Consider the following 27,037-nt stretch of genomic DNA (forward strand, 5'->3'; position numbering starts at 1 on the left):
GAAGCTATAATCCCTGGTGAGTCACAAAACCAAACCGTAAATCAACTTGCCGTTATCCCACAGGCTCGGGAGCACCAACACACAAAGTGTTACTTTCTCCATTAACCAAAACACACACGGGGGCCAGACAAACTCTGCCAGGATCCCCCTCCCTAAACTCACCAGGTTACCAACCATTCCTTGCCAATGACGGGATCCATACCCGGATGGATCCCCCGAACCAATTTAAACAACTTCAAGGACCCACCAAAAACTGCTCAAGGCCACTACGACCCAATAGCTTCCCCCTAGACTTAACCCACTCGTACATAAGATTTTTTTTTCCGGTAGGGCAGGTGGGACTCTCACGATGTCCCAAAAGAGCGGGAATGGTGTGGCTCCACCCCCCTTTTTGTGTCGAGGGCGGGGGCCAGTTCCCCGTCGCGGGTGCTGCTCGGGGAGATCGCGCTCGGATCCGGTGCCTTCTCCTCGGTGGCTCGAGCAGCGCTCCTCGCCCATGAGTGAAAAGGGGATTTGGGATGGATAGAGTTCGTGACGCCACCCACGGGTTGTGGTGATGGTGGGCACCACCGCTGTTGGTGACGGGGTTCCCGGGAGTGATGGCGGGGAGGAGCTAGGTGTTGACCCCTCCATGGGTAGGTGCTGTTGGTCCCGGGGCCCGGTGGGGCTGGTTGGATTCCCGTAGGATGGGGCTCGCAGGGTGCAGGGTCGCGGTGCAGCGCGGCGCGGTGCCGGATGGCACTGGTGTACTCACTCAGACACAGATGGACAGAGTCTCTGGTAAGCCAAACGGCTGGATGGACGGGGCCCGCAGCCGGCTGCAGTGTTTCCCTGGATGGGTTGATGGTGGCTGTCGTTTCCCTGCACCTGTGTTTGTATGTTAACTCCAATGCCTGGGCACCGGTAGTCTGCTCCCCGACGTATATGTGCCGGGGGAGCCCCTTTGCCCGCAGACGCTGGCCCTTTGGATCTCTGGCCCTTGGCGGTGGCACTTATCCGGAACGGTTGTGCTGTTGCCTTCAATTGGGACTTGGTTGGGAATGAACCCCTGAGGTCCAGACCGCAATCAGAGAATTTGACTAGAGGTTGGCTTTAAGCCTAGTTGGGGTCTGAGTACCCTGCTTGGTGCTTGGCTCCAATCGGCTTCCCGGTTCGGTACCGGCGGGCCACCGGCCGACCCCGGTCCTACGGTTCCGCTGACCTTCGCCAACTCCTGCAGACAGTCACCACCATCTGCCGACCTTTTCTGGAAGTGCCTGGGCTCTGACCCAGACACACACAGTTTTTACTCCTCTCTCTCCTGCCCAGGACTGGACTCTTTGACCACCACCGGACTGACTAACTATGTTTTTCCCACCTCCAGCCTGTGAACTCCTCGGTGGGTGGGGCTAACCACCTGGCTCCGCCCCACCTGGTGTGGACATCAACCCTGGAGGGTGGCAACAAGGATTTAATGTTTGACTGGTGTGACCTGTCCAGGGAAGGGGGTGTATGGTGTTGTGTAGTGACCTGTGACCCCTGGGGTCCAGGGCGTCACATTCCCCCTTGGTTTAATGCAGACCGTCCGTGGGCTGCCCGTCCACCACCGGTTTTATTTTTCTGAAAAGATATAAAAAAAACAACGGGAACAAAACATGTAAACATTAAGTATTACTTCATTTCTTCCATTACGGGAACTTACTTGAACCGTTACAAACGGGAACATTTTTATTACTAACAGGGAACGGGTCCATGTCCTTCCGCTTTCCCCGCCCACCTATGATTGGTTGCAATCAGACACGCCCCCACGCTGAGTGACAGATGTCTCACTGCAACCAATCACAGCCGCCGGTGGGCGGGTTTATATCGTGCAGTAAAATAAATAATTAAAAAAAAAACTGCGGTCCCCCCAATTTTGATACCAGCCAACATAAAGCCACATGGCTGGAGGCTGGTATTGTCAGAATGGGGAGCGCCACGTTATGGGGAGCCCACCACCCTAACAATATCAGCCAGCAGCCGCCCGGAATTGCCACATCCATTAGATGCGACAGTCCCGGGACTCTACCCTGCTCATCCCGAATTGCCCTGGTGCAGTGGGAATCGGGATAATAAGGAGTTAAATGGCAGCTTATAGCTGCCACTAAGTCCTAGGTTAATCATGGCAGGCGTCTCCTCGAGATACCTTCCATGATTAACCTGTAAGTGAAAGAAAATAAACACACACAACCAAAAATCCTTTATTTGGAATAAAAGACAAAAAAAACCCCTCATTTACCACTTTATTAATCCCCAAACACCCATCCAAGTCCGAAGTAATCCACACGAAGCTTTCAGCTCTGCTACATGAAGCTGACAGGGAGCGCCGTAGAACACGACTGCTCTGTGTCAGCTCCACGCAGCAACTGAAGTGAGCCACTATGTCACCGGAGACTTCACTCAGGTAGTGCTTGCGTGTGTGCGGGATGATGATGAGTGCGGTAGTGCCGGGGTGTGTGCGGGGATGACGGGGGCCATGGTGTGTGCGGTGATGATAATGGGGTTGGTAGTGCCGGGGTGTGTGCGGCGATGATGATGAGTGCGATAGTGCCGGGGTGTGTGCGGGGATGATGATGAGTGCGGTAGTGCCGGGATGTGTGCGGTGATGATGATGGGTGCGGTAGTAGCGGGGTGTGTGCGGTGATAATGGGGCGGTAGTGGCGGGGTGTGTGCGCTGATGATGATGGGGACGGTAGTGTCGGGGTGTGTACGGTGATGATGATGAGTGCGGTAGTGCTGGGGTGTGTGCGGTGAAGATTACGGGGGCTCGCTCTCTCTCTCGGCTTAACGCAACGTGTTATTTCACAGGAATCCGATGCCTTTATATCACACTATTTACAACGCATCCGTCACACAACGCATTGTGACGGATGCCGTTCAACGCAAGTGTGAAAGTACCTTCTGCTGTCAGCGAGTATGGAGCAGAGCTGAATGGCAGAGCAAGCATCCAGCGCGCATATGTACCGCCCCGCGCTCGGCTGCAGCCGAGCCGCTCGGGTGGGCTCATTTGGGTGGGTGGCTCGAGCGCCTCTGGACCCGGGGGTCACGTCGGTCTGAAGAGTGGTGCTGGCACTTTTGGATGGGGGGTAGGTGGGGTGCACGGCCGGAGCCGCGTTTGAGTTCGTGACGCCACCCACAGGTTGTGGTGAATGGATGGACACCACCGCTGCCGTTGACTAGGCTCCCGGGGAAGGTGTTGCACAGCTTGGTGTTGACCCCTCCGTGGGTAGGGGGTGATGGTCCCGGGGGCCCGAGAAAGGTGCTGAGGCGGGGGGATGGATGCGTGCTATCGTGTCGGTGCGGTGCGCGGCCCTAGGGCACTGTAGTACTCACTATTACAGACACACTGGAGTCTCTGGTAAACCAAACAAGATGGTGTTCGGTGCCCGCAGCCGGCTGCGTTTTTCCCCTTTTTCGGGTTGGTGGTTTCCGCCTTTCTCCTGCACCTCACTTTTGGTAGAAATGATGACTCCTATGCCTGAGCAACGGTAGTTCGCTCCCCAGCTTTGTGTGTGCCGGTAGAGCCCGTTTGCCCGCAGACGCTGGCCCGTGGGGTCTCGATGCCTGGGCGGTGGCTTTCTACCCCTATCGTTGGGCTGCTGTCTTCAGTCGGGTCTTGGGTGGGAAAGGACCTAAAGTCCAGACCCCAATCAGTGAATTCGACTCGGTCCAGTGGGTTCTGGGCCTCGTACTGGGTCTGAGTACCCCTCCTGGTGCTCCGGTTTCCAATCGGTTCCCCGGTTCGGTACCGGCGGGCCACTACCCGGTCCCGGTCCCTTACAGTTCCACCGGCTGTAATCCCAGCTCCTGCAGGCGGCCACCACCGTCTGCCTCCTTGCCACGGTACCAGGGCTAGGACCCCACCAACGGTCAGTGTTGTCGCTGCAGACCTGAGCCTCAGGCCTGCTGCCCTTGAATTTGACTCCACTCTCTAAACTCAGACTCTGAATAAACAGACTAACTCCGTGCTCCCCACGGGAAACTGACTCACTGTTTCCTGTCTCAGTCCCCCTGGACTCCTAGGTGGGTGTGGCCAACCGCCTGGCTCCGCCCCCTGGTGTGACCATTGAACACTGAGAGAGGTGACAAGGTTTTGTAGGTTGGCTGCTGTCACCTTATAAGGGGGGGGGTGTTTGTGTAAGGGCCTACCTGTGACTACCTGGCTAGTCCAGGGCGTCACATTCCCCCTTGGTTTAAGGCAGACCGTCCGCGGGCTGCCCGTCCACCACCGGTTTATTTTGTTGCTTTTAACAGAAAGAAAAGATAAAACATATTTACAAGTATAATAACATTTGTACAATTCAAGCATATTTTCAAATCTTCCCTTACGGGAGGCACATTCTTCAACCGTTGCAAACATAAAAACAGTTTTATTAATAACGGGAACGGGACCAGGTCCCTCTGTTTGCCCACCCAAACAAACCTAGCCTTGATGCTGCCCCTAAGAAACGGGCAGCACCCCTTTTCCCCAGTCCAGGAACGGGCCCAGGTTTTGCTTCACGGGACGGGTATAAAGTTCCACACCCGGTTGTCTCTCAGGGGCCCCACGTCCAGGGGACCCCCGGACCCGGAGGATCGCCAACGGTTACATTGGTGACGGGGCCTCGGCCATCACTTTCCCGCAAGCCCATGGGGTGGGCCGGTCCAGGAATTATTTACAAGCCCAAAAGTTTTTGGGTGGCCTGCAAGTTCTCAGCAATGTTCATTTTAAAACGGGCAAATCAAAGTCCCAACGGGGACGGGCAGTATGGTCCCAACGGGGAATTTTCAACTTGGTAGCCGGGATCCGCTACATCTAATCTCTATCTTCGTACTCCTCTTTCACCGTGACTTCAGAGCTGTATGGCGGGGGAGGGGACTGGGGCTGCCTGGGAACACTGCGGCTCTCTTCCTCTTCACGTCAAGGGCGAACCAGCCTCTCTCCCCGCAATGCCGGGTGTACGTGACCAGCTCACCGGGTACTAGGTCACGGTCCGGGTGACCCATTGGAAGGTGGGGGTAGACATCCCTCTTGGAGACAAAGATCTCGGCCTCCAGGCCGGGCTCGAAAATGAACCCCCATCCACGGCGGGGGTCAAACTGGCATACTTGGCTTTCCCGGGTCGGGCCCCGCACCCGATAGGTGGCGCTGCGGAGGTTCTCCTTCTCCTTAATGGTCTGGGCCAGCACCTCCACCTTCTGCCTCTCACGGGCCGCGATCTCCCGGCCCAGCTGGTTCTGCTGCCGCTTCCAGTATGGAGCGTCTGCCTGCTCCCTCTGCGCAGGGGTTGGGCCCAGCCTGAGTTCCCCCGTGCCGGCTACGACCGGCACCTTCTGTGCTGGGGAACCCCGCTGTGTCGTGTCCTGCAGTGCTGCCTTGCAGCGACAACCCTGCGACGCCTCAGCCGAGGCCTGGGATCTGGGAATGGCCAGCGCTACCTGCTAGGCCACCTTCTGGCCGGGATCCACCTCCATCTTGGCCGGGCGGAATGCCGGGGCCTTGGGCAGCTGGGGCGCGGTCACTTCCGGGACCGGCGGGACCACATCGGGAGCGGGCATCCTCCGGTAACTAAACTTCCAGGGAAGCGGGATTGGTGCAGGCCGAACAAGCAGCTGTCCGCGAGCTGCCTCCCCAGGTGGGTCCTCACAGGCTGATGGGACGGACTCTGCTGTCGGTGTCGGGGGGAGCGGACCAAGCGGGGGAGCAGCGGCAACCGGCACAGGTGGTGAGGGAAGCAACATGGAGAGCAGGGGCAGACCGGGTCCCTCAGCCGCAGCGGCCGATCCCTCGGGGACATAGGGGCGTGGGTCGCTTACCCGCTCTCCAAAATTTGCCTCCACTTCTCGCACCCGCACGGCCGTGGCTATCTCCTCCATCTCAGCCACCCATCGTTCCATCAGGAACCGCACCTGGGCTTGCAAGCGGCAACACATCAGGGTCGTCCGGGCTTCCACCTACGCCGCCGTTCTATGCGCGGGCTCTGAGAATTTTGGCTTGCTGGACGGGGCGGACATGATGCACTGTCGGGGTCCAGAAACCAGACGGGTGGCAGAGTCCTGGAGTCCCTGCCCTTTATCCCTTCGGTCACATGGGACAGGGTTTTCACCCGCCCCCCCCGGTCTTTTCGGGGCACTCTGCTCTCTTTCTGCACTGCTCTATTCTCAGGGGGCGGGACTTTACTTTCGTGCCCTTTTCCTTGGAGAAGACGGCTTGGGCGGGAAACTTCGTGCCACTGGATAGTGACAAGATGGCGGATTCTGCAGTTTTTCAACAGGGACTCCGCTGACGATAACTTCAAGGCGCACTTCCACAGGTAAGTGGATGGGTTCAATCCTGTTCGTGACGCCAGAAGAGTCGATGTGTACCGCCCCGCGCTCGGCTGCAGCCGAGCCACTCGGATCCAGGCTCGTTTGGGTGGGTGGCTCCAGCGCCTCCGGACCCGGGGGTCACGTCGATCTGAAGAGGGGTGCTGGCGCTTTTGGATGGGGGGTAGGTAGGTGCACGGCCAGAGCCGCGTTAGAGTTCGTGATGCCACCCACAGGTTGTGGTGAATGGATGGACACCACCGCTGCCGTTGACTAGGCTCCCGGGGAAGGTGTTGCGCAGCTTGGTGTTGACCCCTCCGTGGGTAGGGGTTGATGGTCCCGGGGGCCCGAGGGAGGTGCTGAGGCGGGTGGATAGATGCGTGCTGGCGTGTTGGTGCGGTGCGCAGCCCGAGGGCACTGTGGTACTCACTATTACAGACACACTGGAGTCTCTGGTAAACCAAACAAGATGGTGGACGGTGCCCGCAGCCGGCTGCGTTTTTCCCCTTTTTCAGGTTGGTGGTTTCCGCCTTTCTCCTGCACCTCACTTTTTTTTAAATCAGATCTTTTTTATTAAACACTGGTACAAGGGTACAAAACAGAGAAATGATCATTGCATAACATAAATGTACATTATCATAGTAGGTTGAACGTCATCATATTATGCAGAGCTATACAATTACTCCTCATACACATTTATGATAGTATTTTGATTTTCCATAAACTAACCAATTGAACTACTAAACTTCCTGCACCTCACTTTTGGTAGAAATGATGACTCCTGTGCCTGAGCAACGGTAGTCCATTCCCCAGCTTTGTGTGCGCCGGTAGAGCCCGTTTGCCCGCAGACGCTGGCCCGTGGGGTCTTGATGCCTGGGCGGTGGCTTTCTACCCCTATCGTTGGGCTGTTGTCTTCAGTCGGGTCTTGGGTGGGAAAGGACCCAAAGTCCAGACCCCAATCAGTGAATTCGACTCGGTCCAGTGGGTTCTGGGTCTGAGTACCCCTCCTGGTGCTCCGGTTTCCAATTGGTTCCCCGGTTCGGTATCGGCGGGCCACTACTTGGTCCCGGTCCCTTACGGTTCCACCGGCTGTAATCGCAGCTCCTGCAGGCGGCCACCACCGTCTGCCTCCTTGCCACGGTACCAGGGCTACGACCCCGGCACCGGTCAGTGTTGTCGCTGCAGACCTGAGCCTCAGGCCTGCTGCCCTTGAACTTGACTCCACTCTCTAAACTCAGACTCTGACTAAACAGACTAACTCCGTGCTCCGGAACTGACTCACTGTTTCCTGTCTCAGTCCCTCTGGACTCCTAGGTGGGCGTGGCCAACCGCCTGGCTCCGCCCCCCTGGTGTGACCATTGAACACTGAGAGAGGTGACAAGGTTTTGTAGGTTGCTACATGGACACTATGCAATGAGCGCAATGTTAATAATAATAATATCCAAATTCAGTGTATAGTATGCGGGGGGGGGGGGTTGAAATAATGGCGATCTCCATTTTTTTCTTAACCGCGCGTACAGTGGTGCGGTGCAGACTGTCAGCCAATCACAGACACACACAGCAAAGTGCATTTTTTGCACACAAGCAAGGGCATGTGTCATTGGCTGTGTATGTCACATGTCCTTGCCCTATAAGGACTTCTGAGTAGTTTCACTTTTGGACACTGTAGAGGGAGTTTACTCTGTGTATACGTACTTCATACCAGATCTGGCTCATCTGGATCGATCCGTGCACCTGCTGATTTGTGCTGTTGCTTCTACGCTGGTAAGCTGAACCTTTTTTTTGTGTTTTCTATGTGTTTGTATGTGTTTGTGTTTGCCTGCCATTGTTTTCAATGGGGTTCGAAGGTGTTCGTCGAACGTTCGTCGAACACACCCACCGTTTGATGAACCGAACCGAACTCGAACACTAGGGGGTGGCTCATCTCTACTCGTCATGTCGAAAGTAAAATATAATGGCCCCGTGTAACAGACGACGACCACTTATATTATTGGAAGACCTGTAAAAGTGTTATTAGCTTTCTCATGTATAAATCGGCTCCTTTGATCTGACCCCACAATATGTCAGTGGTAGAGATGAGAGAATCGATTCTCAGGTCCCTGGTCCAGGGGTCAGTATTCTGTGGTCACCGGTCCAAAGTCCTATGACCCTTCTACCTGCTGGCATGATAGGCGCGCTGCTTCCACAACGTTGCGTCAGGCCTACAAATAAGTACTGTCCAATGCTCTAAGGTGCAGCCTGAGGGTTCTCCGTTTTGCTGTCGCCTTCAGTGATACAGGTTGTGGGTTTGATTACCCAGAAGACTGGAATTCAATAAAAGGGAATTATTTCTTCAAATGACTTTAAAGGGGTTGTCCACTACTCAGACAACCCTTTCTTAATCCCTATACTTAATCCCTTATGCTCACCTCCGGTGCTGATGCCATCCCAGCAGTGCCAGCTTTGGCTCTCCCAAGGATAGTGTAGCACCCACAAGGCAGGGGTCAAATGTACTCGTCACCGGGTCAGTAAAGGGTTAGGGAATGTCACTGGTGGCCCTTCCCGGTTTCGTGACCCTGAGGTGTCCACAAAAAGGGATTTATGGGATGATGGTGGGGAGATGAGGATATTGGGAGCTGTAGTTGTCTTGTGCAGCCAGGGATTAGCCACCACTGCGGTCGCTATCCTCTGGGGCGGGTGGTGTTGCAGCTAGGATAATTCAGCTTCCCACAGGTGAAGCTAGGCCCCAGAGAGGATGATGGAGGTAGTAGTGGCCGTTGGCGCCGAAGCTCAGGGCGCCGGCAATGAAGGAGTGACACAGTAGTTCCGGTTCCAGGTCTTTTACTCACAGTTCATGGGCTGCCCAGACTCACCGGTCTCCCCTGCGATAGACTCCAGTCGATCCCGGGTAAGTAAAAGGTCAGAACCGGTGCGGTAGTCTGTGTGCCCTTACTTCTTGCGCTTTTCTAGTGTGGATCCCCATGACCTGAAGTACTTGAGGACCCCTGTTTTGTGTTAAAGTTCCTGTCCCCTGTGCAGGTGGTGCGGATCTGCTGTGGGGCCTGACTGTAATCACGACTCTGAACCCTATGTGCCACTGTGCTCCGGGATCTTGTGGTGACCAGTTCCACCCTAAGGCTCTGCACCCTGCACTGAGCCAGTTCCAAGGGAGCAATGAAGCTCTCCCCTCAGCAACCGTGTTTCTCCTTCGTCCCACAGAAGCTACCGGTCAGCCAGTTCCTCCATCGTCGTCCGCTACTCTTTTCAGTCTGCTCGTTCCTAACTGTGGAAGCTCTCAAGCACTCTCCACATCGACCGTGTTGTTCAGAGTCTCAGACTATTCCAAGGTAAAAACTGTGTGTTCTCTGACTTCCCCTGCGCTGTCCCCACCTTCCTGATGACTCACTGGTGGCTGGGAAAAACCCGTTCTGGTGACCACCTTTAGCCCACTTCCAGTGGGAAAGCACCTGAGCTGTATGTGTTGTGTAAGTGAAAACCAGTGGTTAACCTCTTCCTTACCCAGGATGAGTATTGCACCTTAAATCAGATGCAATACTCTGTGGCGTCTGAAGCCTCAGGGGCACAACAATAGCACAACATTGTTATGTGACGTGACCCCTGCAGCTAGTCGGCACTGTCTTCATTCTCCCCTCTACATCCGAAGGATGCAGGTGGAGATGAAACTGGTACTGGATGGCCCAAGCCCCACAGTGATAGTCAGGGATGGACTGGGATGTCTGGGGCCCACCAGGGGAACTGACTCCAGGGGCTCACCCTACAGCTATGTGTAAATACCTGTTAGCCATTATCCCCGTTATAATGGAGCATCAACTGTAAAACACAGGTGGCTCTGGCACATCTCCTATGCAGCATAACTGATGTACTGTTTAAGTAGTTTGCAGTAAAGGGGTTCTGTGGTGACAAATTATCACCAATCCACAGAATCCACAGGTTAGGTAGGTGATAACGTATTGATTGGTGGAACCAGACCAGTGGAATCCGCACTGATCGGAAGAATGAGGACCTTTTATTCCTGACAGGATACTTTTACCCCCAATGCAATACAATGCAGCGGCAGGTGGGATGTGTGACCGCAGCTCCATTCATCCTCTGTGGAGCAGCCAGAAAAAGCAGAGAACAGCTCTTGTAGCCACTGAGGGAGTGAATGGATCAGGGGTCGGGTCAGACATGAGTTCCACTTTATGCAGATAACAGTTGCACATTTTGCCGATCGGTGCAGGTCTCAGCAATCAGACCCCACTGATGAATATGTTACCACTTATCCTTAGGCCACGTTCACACGTTCAGTATTTGGTCAGTATGTTTTATCAGTATTTGTAGCCAAAATCAGGAGTGGGTGAAAAATGCAGACTTGGTGCCCGTGTTTCTAGTATACTAGTCCTCTGATTTTACCACTCCTGGTTTTGACTACAAATATTGCTGTAAAATACTGATCAAATACTCACCGTGTGTATAAGGCCCTAGAAAAGGTGATTACTTGTTGGAGAACCTCTGTAAGTGCATATTTGCTACAGTGCAATAATCAAAAAACAGGGAAGGGTTAATGTTCAAGTATTTAATCTCTATTGGAAATAAAGAGTCTTCCCCATATTGTTATCAGAGAGAAAAAGTGACCTCCATACACAACACAATCCACTATACCAAGACCAATAATACCACATACAAGGGAGAAATATCACCACACCGTGACCAGACAATATACAGTAAGGTCCAGAAATATTTGGACAGTGACACAATTTTGGCGAGCTGGGCTCTGCATGCCACCACATTGGATTTGAAATGAAACCTCTACAACAGCATTCAAGTGCAGATTGTAACGTTTAATTTGAAGGTTTGAACAAAAATATGTGATAGAAATTGTAGGAATTGTCACATTTCTTTACAAACACTCCACATTTTAGGAGGTCAAAAGTAATTGGACAAATAAACCAAACCCAAACAAAATATTTTTATTTTTAATATTTTGTTGCGAATCCTTTGGAGGCAATCACTGCCTTAAGTCTGGAACCCATGGACATCACCAAACGCTGGGTTTCCTCCTTCTTAATGCTTTGCCAGGCCTTTACAGCCGCAGCCTTCAGGTCTTGCTTGTTTGTGGGTCTTTCCGTCTTAAGTCTGGATTTGAGCAAGTGAAATGCATGCTCAATTGGGTTAAGATCTGGTGATTGACTTGACCATTGCAGAATATTCCACTTTTTTGCACTCATGAACTCCTGGGTAGCTTTGGCTGTATGCTTGGGGTCATTGTCCATCTGTACTATGAAGCGCCGTCCGATCAACTTTGTGGCATTTGGCTGAATCTGGGCTGAAAGTATATCCCGGTACACTTCAGAATTCATCCGGCTACTCTTGTCTGCTGTTATGTCATCAATAAACACAAGTGACCCAGTGCCATTGAAAGCCATTCATGCCCATGCCATCACGTTGCCTCCACCATGTTTTACAGAGGATGTGGTGTGCCTTGGATCATGTGCCGTTCCCTTTCTTCTCCAAACTTTTTTCTTCCCATCATTCTGGTACAGGTTGATCTTTGTCTCATCTGTCCATAGAATACTTTTCCAGAACTGAGCCGGCTTCATGAGGTGTTTTTCAGCAAATTTAACTCTGGCCTGTCTATTTTTGGAATTGATGAATGGTTTGCATCTAGATGTGAACCCTTTGTATTTACTTTCATGGAGTCTTCTCTTTACTGTTGACTTAGACAGATACACCTACTTCACTGAGAGTGTTCTGGACTTCAGTTGATGTTGTGAACGGGTTCTTCTTCACCAAAGAAAGTATGCGGTGATCATCCACCACTGTTGTCATCCGTGGACGCCCAGGCCTTTTTGAGTTCCCAAGCTCACCAGTCAATTCCTTTTTTCTCAGAATGTACCCGACTGTTGATTTTGCTACTCCAAGCATGTCTGCTATCTCTCTGATGGATTTTTTCTTTTTTTTCAGCCTCAGGATGTTCTGCTTCACCTCAATTGAGAGTTCCTTAGACCGCATGTTGTCTGGTCACAGCAACAGCTTCCAAATGCAAAACCACACACCTGTAATCAACCCCAGACCTTTTAACTACTTCATTGATTACAGGTTAACGAGGGAGACGCCTTAAGAGTTAATTGCAGCCCTTAGAGTCCCTTGTCCAATTACTTTTGGTCCCTTGAAAAAGAGGAGGCTATGCATTACAGAGCTATGATTCCTAAACCCTTTCTCCGATTTGGATGTGAAAACTCTCATATTGCAGCTGGGAGTGTGCACTTTCACCCATATTATATATATAATTGTATTTCTGAACATGTTTTTGTAAACAGCTAAAATAACAAAACTTGTGTCACTGTCCAAATATTTCTGGACCTAACTGTATTATCACCACAGTGACCAAATGCAACAATATACAAGGGAGAAATACCACCACACTGTGACCAGACAACATATTACCACCACATAGTGACAGAATACAACCACATACAAGGGAGAAATACCGCGCCACTATGACCAGACCACAAAATGACCGAACATAACTACAAACAAGAGAGTAATACCACGAAACTATGACCAGATCATATAATGACCAAATAATGCAACACATAATAGACAATAGACCACATATTACTACCACACAGGGACGTATAATACTACAATAATGATCATGAATATAAACCACAATACTAATAACACTAATATCATCAGTGCCATTTTAGACAGGAGCTCTGTATATAGTGTATAGGAAATACAGTGATCACCAGTGACATTATACACAGGAGCTCTGTATATAGTGTGTGTGTGTGTGTGTGTGTGTGTACATATAATATACTGTCTTACTAGTGACGTCTCTAGCTAAAGTTATTAATCTTCACTTTTCCTCATCATCTGGCACTGAACGTCATCACTTCTTACTGCCATGATGCGACTCTGCAGAAAATAACACACAGTCACCTATAGATGATCACTCCCAGATCACATTCCTCACTTTTTCAGCCAATTTCTACACTACGTCAGACTTTTGTTCTCCCATGGGAGACAGTATCCTCAAAATTAACTTATATTTCATCAGTAATAATGTCCTCTAAATTGCCCCTACAGTAGTTATGCCACACTTACCATCATCAACCAATAATGTATGTCCCTCATTCTGGCCCCATATAGTAATTATGTCCCTCATCCTGGCTCCTTTTATTTAATAAGGTCTCCCATCATGGCCCCCTTTATTTAATAATATCTGGGGAAACAAGTGGAATCAGAAAGGGTTGATAATTGCTTCCTGCACAAAATATCCCTCCTCACACTGCTCCTCTCCAAAATAGTCCCACACATTGCCCCTTTCCATAATGTCCCCCAAAACGTGCCCTTTCTATAATATCTCCCCAATACTACATCTCTGCATAAATTTTCCCCCTCTCTTCAGTATACTATGTTGCCTTTCACAATCCCCTTCCTAATTGCCTGATAATGACCTTCATTGCCCCATAATGCCCCCCATTGCTTCATAATGTCCCAATTTGCTTCCTAATTTCCTCCATTGCTCCATAATGTTCCCATTGTTCTATAATGTCTCTCATTGCCCCACAATGTCCCAATTTGCTTCCTAATTTCCTCCATTGCTCCATAATGTTCCCATTGTTCTATAATGTCTCTCATTGCCCCACAATGTCCCAATTTACTGTATAATGTCCCCTATTTCCTCATAATGTCCCTCACTGCCCCATAATGTCCTAATTTGGTTTATAATTTGATAATGTCTATATTCTTATGATTATCTATAGTATTCCTTATGTGGGGCAGAAGTCTAAGGAGGTTTTTCCTCCCTACTTTCTGCCTATTTCTCTGTGCATCTAATACTACATTGTAATTACTAGTTTTCTTTTATTCTATTGTATAACTTTAATAAATATCATATTTTAATATCCAAATAATCTTCTGCATTTTCTTCATATCCTATAGCTAATATACTGTATATGTTTTGAGTGGGGAATGGACATATATTTTAGTCTGTGCTGTCCTGCAGCCAGGTGAGATCAGTGCAGTGCAACCCAGCGACCTCAAAAAAGCTACTTGGGGACTGACCTGGGAGGCATATGCCTCACTGCCCCCCCAGGCCAGCCAGCCCCTATGTGCAGTTTATTACTGCACAGCGCAGAGGTCTAAATAGGATGTCAGGGCAGAGAGGTGCATATGCCTTCAAGGATAGAGCGAGCGGCCCACTGCAGGCACTGTCCCTTCTGGCATTTGCCAGAACTTCCCTATGGCCAGTCCGGCCCTGGTCACCACTACGAGGAGCTTGCTGCACTTGCATTTATACAGCTACCACTAGAGGAGCTGATTGCACCTGGATTTATACAGTCACCACAGGAGGGAGTACACTGAACCTGGATTCATACAGTCACCACAGGAGGGAGTACACTGCACCTGGATTTATACAGTCACCACTAGAGGGAGTACACTGCACCTGGATTTATACAGTCACCACTAGAGGGAGTACACTGCACCTGGATTTATACAGTCACCACTAGAGGGAGTACACTGCACCTGGATTTATACAGTCACCACTAGAGGGAGTACACTGCACCTGGATTTATACAGTCACCACTAGAGGGAGTACACTGCACCTGGATTTATACAGTCACCACTAGAGGGAGTACACTGCACCTGGATTTATACAGTCACCACTAGAGGAGCTGATTGCACCTGGATTTATACAGTCACCACTAGAGGGAGTACACTGCACCTGGATTTATACAGTCACCACTAGAGGGAGTACATTGCACCTGGATTTATACAGTCACCAGTAGAGGGAGTACACTGCACCTGGATTTATACAGTCACCACTAGAGGGAGTACACTGCACCTGGATTTATACAGTCACCACTAGAGGCAGTACACTGCACCTGGATTTATACAGTCACCACTAGAGGGAGTACACTGCACCTGGATTTATACAGTCACCACTAGAGGAGCTGATTGCACCTGGATTTATACAGTCACCACTAGAGGGAGTACACTGCACCTGGATTTATACAGTCACCACTAGAGGGAGTACACTGCACTTGCATTTATACAGTCACCACTAGAGGGAGTACACTGCACCTGGATTTATACAGTCACCACTAGAGGGAGTACACTGCACCTGGATTTATGCAGTCACCACTAGAGGGAGTACACTGCACCTGGATTTATACAGTCACCACTAGAGGGAGTACACTGCACCTGGATTTATACAGTCACCACTAGAGGGAGTACACTGCACCTGGATTCATACAGTCACCACTAGAGGGAGTACACTGCACCTGGATTTATACAGTCACCACTAGAGGGAGTACACTGCACCTGGATTTATACAGTCACCACTAGAGGGAGTACACTGCACCTGGATTTATACAGTCACCAGTAGAGGGAGTACACTGCACCTGGATTTATACAGTCACCACTAGAGGGAGTACACTGCACCTGGATTTATACAGTCACCACTAGAGGCAGTACACTGCACCTGGATTTATACAGTCACCACTAGAGGGAGTACACTGCACCTGGATTTATACAGTCACCACTAGAGGAGCTGATTGCACCTGGATTTATACAGTCACCACTAGAGGGAGTACACTGCACCTGGATTTATACAGTCACCACTAGAGGGAGTACACTGCACTTGCATTTATACAGTCACCACTAGAGGGAGTACACTGCACCTGGATTTATGCAGTCACCACTAGAGGCAGTACACTGCACCTGGATTTATCCAGTCACCACTAGAGGGAGTACACTGCACCTGGATTTATACAGTCACCACTAGAGGGAGTACACTGCACCTGGATTTATACAGTCACCACTAGAGGCAGTACACTGCACCTGGATTTATACAGTCACCACTAGAGGGAGTACACTGCACCTGGATTTACACAGTCACCACTAGAGGAGCTGATTGCACCTGGATTTATACAGTCACCACAGGAGGGAGTACACTGAACCTGGATTCATACAGTCACCACAGGAGGGAGTACACTGCACCTGGATTTATACAGTCACCACTAGAGGGAGTACACTGCACCTGGATTTATACAGTCACCACTAGAGGGAGTACACTGCACCTGGATTTATACAGTCACCACTAGAGGGAGTACACTGCACCTGGATTTATACAGTCACCACTAGAGGGAGTACACTGCACCTGGATTTATACAGTCACCAGTAGAGGGAGTACACTGCACCTGGATTTATACAGTCACCACTAGAGGGAGTACACTGCACCTGGATTTATACAGTCACCACTAGAGGCAGTACACTGCACCTGGATTTATACAGTCACCACTAGAGGGAGTACACTGCACCTGGATTTATACAGTCACCACTAGAGGAGCTGATTGCACCTGGATTTATACAGTCACCACTAGAGGGAGTACACTGCACCTGGATTTATACAGTCACCACTAGAGGGAGTACACTGCACCTGGATTTATACAGTCACCAGTAGAGGGAGTACACTGCACCTGGATTTATACAGTCACCACTAGAGGGAGTACACTGCACCTGGATTTATACAGTCACCACTAGAGGCAGTACACTGCACCTGGATTTATACAGTCACCACTAGAGGGAGTACACTGCACCTGGATTTATACAGTCACCACTAGAGGAGCTGATTGCACCTGGATTTATACAGTCACCACTAGAGGGAGTACACTGCACCTGGATTTATACAGTCACCACTAGAGGGAGTACACTGCACTTGCATTTATACAGTCACCACTAGAGGGAGTACACTGCACCTGGATTTATGCAGTCACCACTAGAGGCAGTACACTGCACCTGGATTTATCCAGTCACCACTAGAGGGAGTACACTGCACCTGGATTTATACAGTCACCACTAGAGGGAGTACACTGCACCTGGATTTATACAGTCACCACTAGAGGGAGTACACTGCACCTGGATTTATACAGTCACCACTAGAGGGAGTACACTGCACCTGGATTTATGCAGTCACCACTAGAGGGAGTACACTGCACCTGGATTTATACAGTCACCACTAGAGGGAGTACACTGCACCTGGATTTATACAGTCACCACTAGAGGGAGTACACTGCACCTGGATTTATGCAGTCACCACTAGAGGCAGTACACTGCACCTGGATTTATCCAGTCACCACTAGAGGGAGTACACTGCACCTGGATTTATACAGTCACCACTAGAGGGAGTACACTGCACCTGGATTTACACAGTCACCACTAGAGGGAGTACACTGCACCTGGATTCATACAGTCACCACTAGAGGGGGTACACTGCACCTGGATTCATACAGTCACCACTAGAGGGAGTACACTGCACCTGGATTTATACAGTCACCACTAGAGGGAGTACACTGCACCTGGATTTATACAGTCACTGCTAGAGGGAGTACACTGAACCTGGATTTATACAGCCACCACTAGAGAGAGTACACTGCACCTGGATTTATACAGTCACCACTAGAGGGAGTACACTGCACCTGGATTTATACAGTCACCACTAGAGGGAGTACACTGCACCTGGATTTACACAGTCACCACTAGAGGGAGTACACTGCACCTGGATTCATACAGTCACCACTAGAGGGGGTACACTGCACCTGGATTCATACAGTCACCACTAGAGGGAGTACACTGCACCTGGATTTATACAGTCACCACTAGAGGGAGTACACTGCACCTGGATTTATACAGTCACCACTAGAGGGAGTACACTGCACCTGGATTTACACAGTCACCACTAGAGGGAGTACACTGCACCTGGATTCATACAGTCACCACTAGAGGGGGTACACTGCACCTGGATTCATACAGTCACCACTAGAGGGAGTACACTGCACCTGGATTTATACAGTCACCACTAGAGGGAGTACACTGCACCTGGATTTATACAGTCACTGCTAGAGGGAGTACACTGCACCTGGATTTATACAGTCACCACTAGAGGGAGTACACTGAACCTGGATTTATACAGCCACCACTAGAGAGAGTACACTGCACCTGGATTTATACAGTCACCACTAGAGGGAGTACACTGCACCTGGATTTATACAGTCACTGCTAGGAAGAGCTTGCTGCACTTGCATTTATACAGCTACCACTAGGGGAGTTGATTGCACCTGGATTTATACAGTCACCACTAGAGGGAGTACACTGCACCTGGATTTATACAGTCACCACTAGAGGGAGTACACTGCACCTGGATTTATACAGTCACCAGTAGAGGGAGTACACTGCACCTGGATTTATACAGTCACCAGTAGAGGGAGTACACTGCACCTGGATTTATACAGTCACCACTAGAGGGAGTACACTGCACCTGGATTTATACAGTCACCAGTAGAGGGAGTACACTGCACCTGGATTTATACAGTCACCAGTAGAGGGAGTACACTGCACCTGGATTTATACAGTCACCACAGGAGGGAGTACACTGCACCTGGATTTATACAGTCACCACTAGAGGGAGTACACTGCACCTGGATTCATACAGTCACCACTAGAGGCAGTACACTGCACCTGGATTTATACAGTCACCACTAGAGGGAGTACACTGCACCTGGATTTATACAGTCACCACAGGAGGGAGTACACTGCACCTGGATTTATACAGTCACCACTAGAGGGAGTACACTGCACCTGGATTCATACAGTCACCACTAGAGGCAGTACACTGCACCTGGATTTATACAGTCACCACTAGAGGGAGTACACTGCACCTGGATTTATACAGTCACTGCTAGGAAGAGCTTGCTGCACTTGCATTTTTACAGCTACCACTAGGGGAGTTGATTGCACCTGGATTTATACAGTCACCACTAGAGGGAGTACACTGCACCTGGATTTATACAGTCATCACTAGAGGGAGTACACTGCACCTGGATTTATACAGTCACCACTAGAGGGAGTACACTGCACCTGGATTTATACAGTCAACACTAGAGGGAGTACACTGCACCTGGATTTATACAGTCACCACTAGAGGGAGTACACTGCACCTGGATTTATACAGTCACCACTAGAGGAGCTGATTGCACCTGGATTTATACAGTCACCACTAGAGGCAGTACACTGCACCTGGATTTATACAGTCACCACTAGAGGGAGTACACTGCACCTGGATTTATACAGTCACCAGTAGAGGGAGTACACTGCACCTGGATTTATACAGTCACCACAGGAGGGAGTACACTGCACCTGGATTTATACAGTCACCACTAGAGGGAGTACACTGCACCTGGATTCATACAGTCACCACTAGAGGCAGTACACTGCACCTGGATTTATACAGTCACTGCTAGGAAGAGCTTGCTGCACTTGCATTTTTACAGCTACCACTAGGGGAGTTGATTGCACCTGGATTTATACAGTCACCACTAGAGGGAGTACACTGCACCTGGATTTATACAGTCACCACTAGAGGGAGTACACTGCACCTGGATTTATACAGTCACCACTAGAGGGAGTACACTGCACCTGGATTTATACAGTCACCACTAGAGGGAGTACACTGCACCTGGATTTATACAGTCACCACTAGAGGGAGTACACTGCACTTGGATTTATACAGTCACCACTAGAGGGAGTACACTGCACCTGGATTTATACAGTCACCACTAGAGGAGCTGATTGCACCTGGATTTATACAGTCACCACAGGAGGGAGTACACTGCACCTGGATTTATACAGTCACCACTAGAGGGAGTACACTGCACCTGGATTTATACAGTCACCACTAGAGGGAGTACCCTGAACCTGGATTTATACAGTCACTGCTAGGAAGAGCTTGCTGCACTTGCATTTATACAGCTACCACTAGGGGAGTTGATTGCACCTGGATTTATACAGTCACCACTAGAGGGAGTACACTGCACCTGGATTTATACAGTCACCACTAGAGGGAGTACACTGCACCTGGATTTATACAGCCACCACTAGAGGGAGTACACTGCACCTGGATTCATACAGTCACCACTAGAGGGAGTACACTGAACCTGGATTCATACAGTCACCACTAGAGGGAGTACACTGCACCTGGATTTATACAGTCACCACTAGAGGGAGTACACTGCACCTGGATTTATACAGTCACCACTAGAGGGAGTACACTGCACCTGGATTTATACAGTCACCAGTAGAGGGAGTACACTGCACCTGGATTCATACAGTCACCACTAGAGGGAGTACACTGCACCTGGATTTATACAGTCACCACTAGAGGGAGTACACTGCACCTGGATTTATACAGTCACCACTAGAGGGAGTACACTGCACCTGGATTTATACAGTCACCACTAGAGGGAGTACACTGCACCTGGATTTATGCAGTCACCACTAGAGGGAGTACACTGCACCTGGATTTATACAGTCACCACTAGAGGGAGTACACTGCACCTGGATTTATACAGTCACCACTAGAGGGAGTACACTGCACCTGGATTTATGCAGTCACCACTAGAGGCAGTACACTGCACCTGGATTTATCCAGTCACCACTAGAGGGAGTACACTGCACCTGGATTTATACAGTCACCACTAGAGGGAGTACACTGCACCTGGATTTACACAGTCACCACTAGAGGGAGTACACTGCACCTGGATTCATACAGTCACCACTAGAGGGGGTACACTGCACCTGGATTCATACAGTCACCACTAGAGGGAGTACACTGCACCTGGATTTATACAGTCACCACTAGAGGGAGTACACTGCACCTGGATTTATACAGTCACTGCTAGAGGGAGTACACTGAACCTGGATTTATACAGCCACCACTAGAGAGAGTACACTGCACCTGGATTTATACAGTCACCACTAGAGGGAGTACACTGCACCTGGATTTATACAGTCACCACTAGAGGGAGTACACTGCACCTGGATTTACACAGTCACCACTAGAGGGAGTACACTGCACCTGGATTCATACAGTCACCACTAGAGGGGGTACACTGCACCTGGATTCATACAGTCACCACTAGAGGGAGTACACTGCACCTGGATTTATACAGTCACCACTAGAGGGAGTACACTGCACCTGGATTTATACAGTCACCACTAGAGGGAGTACACTGCACCTGGATTTACACAGTCACCACTAGAGGGAGTACACTGCACCTGGATTCATACAGTCACCACTAGAGGGGGTACACTGCACCTGGATTCATACAGTCACCACTAGAGGGAGTACACTGCACCTGGATTTATACAGTCACCACTAGAGGGAGTACACTGCACCTGGATTTATACAGTCACTGCTAGAGGGAGTACACTGCACCTGGATTTATACAGTCACCACTAGAGGGAGTACACTGAACCTGGATTTATACAGCCACCACTAGAGAGAGTACACTGCACCTGGATTTATACAGTCACCACTAGAGGGAGTACACTGCACCTGGATTTATACAGTCACTGCTAGGAAGAGCTTGCTGCACTTGCATTTATACAGCTACCACTAGGGGAGTTGATTGCACCTGGATTTATACAGTCACCACTAGAGGGAGTACACTGCACCTGGATTTATACAGTCACCACTAGAGGGAGTACACTGCACCTGGATTTATACAGTCACCAGTAGAGGGAGTACACTGCACCTGGATTTATACAGTCACCAGTAGAGGGAGTACACTGCACCTGGATTTATACAGTCACCACTAGAGGGAGTACACTGCACCTGGATTTATACAGTCACCAGTAGAGGGAGTACACTGCACCTGGATTTATACAGTCACCAGTAGAGGGAGTACACTGCACCTGGATTTATACAGTCACCACAGGAGGGAGTACACTGCACCTGGATTTATACAGTCACCACTAGAGGGAGTACACTGCACCTGGATTCATACAGTCACCACTAGAGGCAGTACACTGCACCTGGATTTATACAGTCACCACTAGAGGGAGTACACTGCACCTGGATTTATACAGTCACCACAGGAGGGAGTACACTGCACCTGGATTTATACAGTCACCACTAGAGGGAGTACACTGCACCTGGATTCATACAGTCACCACTAGAGGGAGTACACTGCACCTGGATTCATACAGTCACCACTAGAGGCAGTACACTGCACCTGGATTTATACAGTCACCACTAGAGGGAGTACACTGCACCTGGATTTATACAGTCACTGCTAGGAAGAGCTTGCTGCACTTGCATTTTTACAGCTACCACTAGGGGAGTTGATTGCACCTGGATTTATACAGTCACCACTAGAGGGAGTACACTGCACCTGGATTTATACAGTCATCACTAGAGGGAGTACACTGCACCTGGATTTATACAGTCACCACTAGAGGGAGTACACTGCACCTGGATTTATACAGTCAACACTAGAGGGAGTACACTGCACCTGGATTTATACAGTCACCACTAGAGGGAGTACACTGCACCTGGATTTATACAGTCACCACTAGAGGAGCTGATTGCACCTGGATTTATACAGTCACCACTAGAGGCAGTACACTGCACCTGGATTTATACAGTCACCACTAGAGGGAGTACACTGCACCTGGATTTATACAGTCACCAGTAGAGGGAGTACACTGCACCTGGATTTATACAGTCACCACAGGAGGGAGTACACTGCACCTGGATTTATACAGTCACCACTAGAGGGAGTACACTGCACCTGGATTCATACAGTCACCACTAGAGGCAGTACACTGCACCTGGATTTATACAGTCACTGCTAGGAAGAGCTTGCTGCACTTGCATTTTTACAGCTACCACTAGGGGAGTTGATTGCACCTGGATTTATACAGTCACCACTAGAGGGAGTACACTGCACCTGGATTTATACAGTCACCACTAGAGGGAGTACACTGCACCTGGATTTATACAGTCACCACTAGAGGGAGTACACTGCACCTGGATTTATACAGTCACCACTAGAGGGAGTACACTGCACCTGGATTTATACAGTCACCACTAGAGGGAGTACACTGCACTTGGATTTATACAGTCACCACTAGAGGGAGTACACTGCACCTGGATTTATACAGTCACCACTAGAGGAGCTGATTGCACCTGGATTTATACAGTCACCACAGGAGGGAGTACACTGCACCTGGATTTATACAGTCACCACTAGAGGGAGTACACTGCACCTGGATTTATACAGTCACCACTAGAGGGAGTACCCTGAACCTGGATTTATACAGTCACTGCTAGGAAGAGCTTGCTGCACTTGCATTTATACAGCTACCACTAGGGGAGTTGATTGCACCTGGATTTATACAGTCACCACTAGAGGGAGTACACTGCACCTGGATTTATACAGTCACCACTAGAGGGAGTACACTGCACCTGGATTTATACAGCCACCACTAGAGGGAGTACACTGCACCTGGATTCATACAGTCACCACTAGAGGGAGTACACTGAACCTGGATTCATACAGTCACCACTAGAGGGAGTACACTGCACCTGGATTTATACAGTCACCACTAGAGGGAGTACACTGCACCTGGATTCATACAGTCACCACTAGAGGGAGTACACTGCACCTGGATTTATACAGTCACCACTAGAGGGAGTACACTGCACCTGGATTTATACAGTCACCACTAGAGGGAGTACACTGCACCTGGATTTATACAGTCACCACTAGAGGGAGTACACTGCACCTGGATTTATACAGTCACCACTAGAGGGAGTACACTGCACCTGGATTTATGCAGTCACCACTAGAGGCAGTACACTGCACCTGGATTTATACAGTCACCACTAGAGGGAGTACACTGCACCTGGATTTATACAGTCACCACTAGAGGAGCTGATTGCACCTGGATTTATACAGTCACCACAGGAGGGAGTACACTGCACCTGGATTTATACAGTCACCACTAGAGGGAGTACACTGCACCTGGATTTATACAGTCACCACTAGAGGGAGTACACTGCACCTGGATTTATGCAGTCACCACTAGAGGGAGTACACTGCACCTGGATTTATACAGTCACCACTAGAGGGAGTACACTGCACCTGGATTTATACAGTCACCACTAGAGGGAGTACACTGCACCTGGATTTATGCAGTCACCACTAGAGGCAGTACACTGCACCTGGATTTATCCAGTCACCACTAGAGGGAGTACACTGCACCTGGATTTATACAGTCACCACTAGAGGGAGTACACTGCACCTGGATTCATACAGTCACCACTAGAGGGGGTACACTGCACCTGGATTCATACAGTCACCACTAGAGGGAGTACACTGCACCTGGATTTATACAGTCACCACTAGAGGGAGTACACTGCACCTGGATTTATACAGTCACTGCTAGAGGGAGTACACTGCACCTGGATTTATACAGTCACCACTAGAGGGAGTACACTGAACCTGGATTTATACAGCCACCACTAGAGAGAGTACACTGCACCTGGATTTATACAGTCACCACTAGAGGGAGTACACTGCACCTGGATTTATACAGTCACCACTAGAGGGAGTACACTGCACCTGGATTTACACAGTCACCACTAGAGGGAGTACACTGCACCTGGATTCATACAGTCACCACTAGAGGGGGTACACTGCACCTGGATTCATACAGTCACCACTAGAGGGAGTACACTGCACCTGGATTTATACAGTCACCACTAGAGGGAGTACACTGCACCTGGATTTATACAGTCACCACTAGAGGGAGTACACTGCACCTGGATTTACACAGTCACCACTAGAGGGAGTACACTGCACCTGGATTCATACAGTCACCACTAGAGGGGGTACACTGCACCTGGATTCATACAGTCACCACTAGAGGGAGTACACTGCACCTGGATTTATACAGTCACCACTAGAGGGAGTACACTGCACCTGGATTTATACAGTCACTGCTAGAGGGAGTACACTGCACCTGGATTTATACAGTCACCACTAGAGGGAGTACACTGAACCTGGATTTATACAGCCACCACTAGAGAGAGTACACTGCACCTGGATTTATACAGTCACCACTAGAGGGAGTACACTGCACCTGGATTTATACAGTCACTGCTAGGAAGAGCTTGCTGCACTTGCATTTATACAGCTACCACTAGGGGAGTTGATTGCACCTGGATTTATACAGTCACCACTAGAGGGAGTACACTGCACCTGGATTTATACAGTCACCACTAGAGGGAGTACACTGCACCTGGATTTATACAGTCACCAGTAGAGGGAGTACACTGCACCTGGATTTATACAGTCACCAGTAGAGGGAGTACACTGCACCTGGATTTATACAGTCACCACTAGAGGGAGTACACTGCACCTGGATTTATACAGTCACCACTAGAGGGAGTACACTGCACCTGGATTTATACAGTCACCACTAGAGGGAGTACACTGCACCTGGATTTATACAGTCACTGCTAGGAAGAGCTTGCTGCACTTGCATTTTTACAGCTACCACTAGGGGAGTTGATTGCACCTGGATTTATACAGTCACCACTAGAGGGAGTACACTGCACCTGGATTTATACAGTCATCACTAGAGGGAGTACACTGCACCTGGATTTATACAGTCACCACTAGAGGGAGTACACTGCACCTGGATTTATACAGTCAACACTAGAGGGAGTACACTGCACCTGGATTTATACAGTCACCACTAGAGGGAGTACACTGCACCTGGATTTATACAGTCACCACTAGAGGAGCTGATTGCACCTGGATTTATACAGTCACCACTAGAGGCAGTACACTGCACCTGGATTTATACAGTCACCACTAGAGGGAGTACACTGCACCTGGATTTATACAGTCACCAGTAGAGGGAGTACACTGCACCTGGATTTATACAGTCACCACAGGAGGGAGTACACTGCACCTGGATTTATACAGTCACCACTAGAGGGAGTACACTGCACCTGGATTCATACAGTCACCACTAGAGGCAGTACACTGCACCTGGATTTATACAGTCACTGCTAGGAAGAGCTTGCTGCACTTGCATTTTTACAGCTACCACTAGGGGAGTTGATTGCACCTGGATTTATACAGTCACCACTAGAGGGAGTACACTGCACCTGGATTTATACAGTCACCACTAGAGGGAGTACACTGCACCTGGATTTATACAGTCACCACTAGAGGGAGTACACTGCACCTGGATTTATACAGTCACCACTAGAGGGAGTACACTGCACCTGGATTTATACAGTCACCACTAGAGGGAGTACACTGCACTTGGATTTATACAGTCACCACTAGAGGGAGTACACTGCACCTGGATTTATACAGTCACCACTAGAGGAGCTGATTGCACCTGGATTTATACAGTCACCACAGGAGGGAGTACACTGCACCTGGATTTATACAGTCACCACTAGAGGGAGTACACTGCACCTGGATTTATACAGTCACCACTAGAGGGAGTACCCTGAACCTGGATTTATACAGTCACTGCTAGGAAGAGCTTGCTGCACTTGCATTTATACAGCTACCACTAGGGGAGTTGATTGCACCTGGATTTATACAGTCACCACTAGAGGGAGTACACTGCACCTGGATTTATACAGTCACCACTAGAGGGAGTACACTGCACCTGGATTTATACAGCCACCACTAGAGGGAGTACACTGCACCTGGATTCATACAGTCACCACTAGAGGGAGTACACTGAACCTGGATTCATACAGTCACCACTAGAGGGAGTACACTGCACCTGGATTTATACAGTCACCACTAGAGGGAGTACACTGCACCTGGATTCATACAGTCACCACTAGAGGGAGTACACTGCACCTGGA

This window comes from Anomaloglossus baeobatrachus, chromosome 3 (genome assembly GCF_048569485.1).
Source record: "Anomaloglossus baeobatrachus isolate aAnoBae1 chromosome 3, aAnoBae1.hap1, whole genome shotgun sequence".
Classification (NCBI taxonomy): Eukaryota; Metazoa; Chordata; class Amphibia; order Anura; family Aromobatidae; genus Anomaloglossus; species Anomaloglossus baeobatrachus.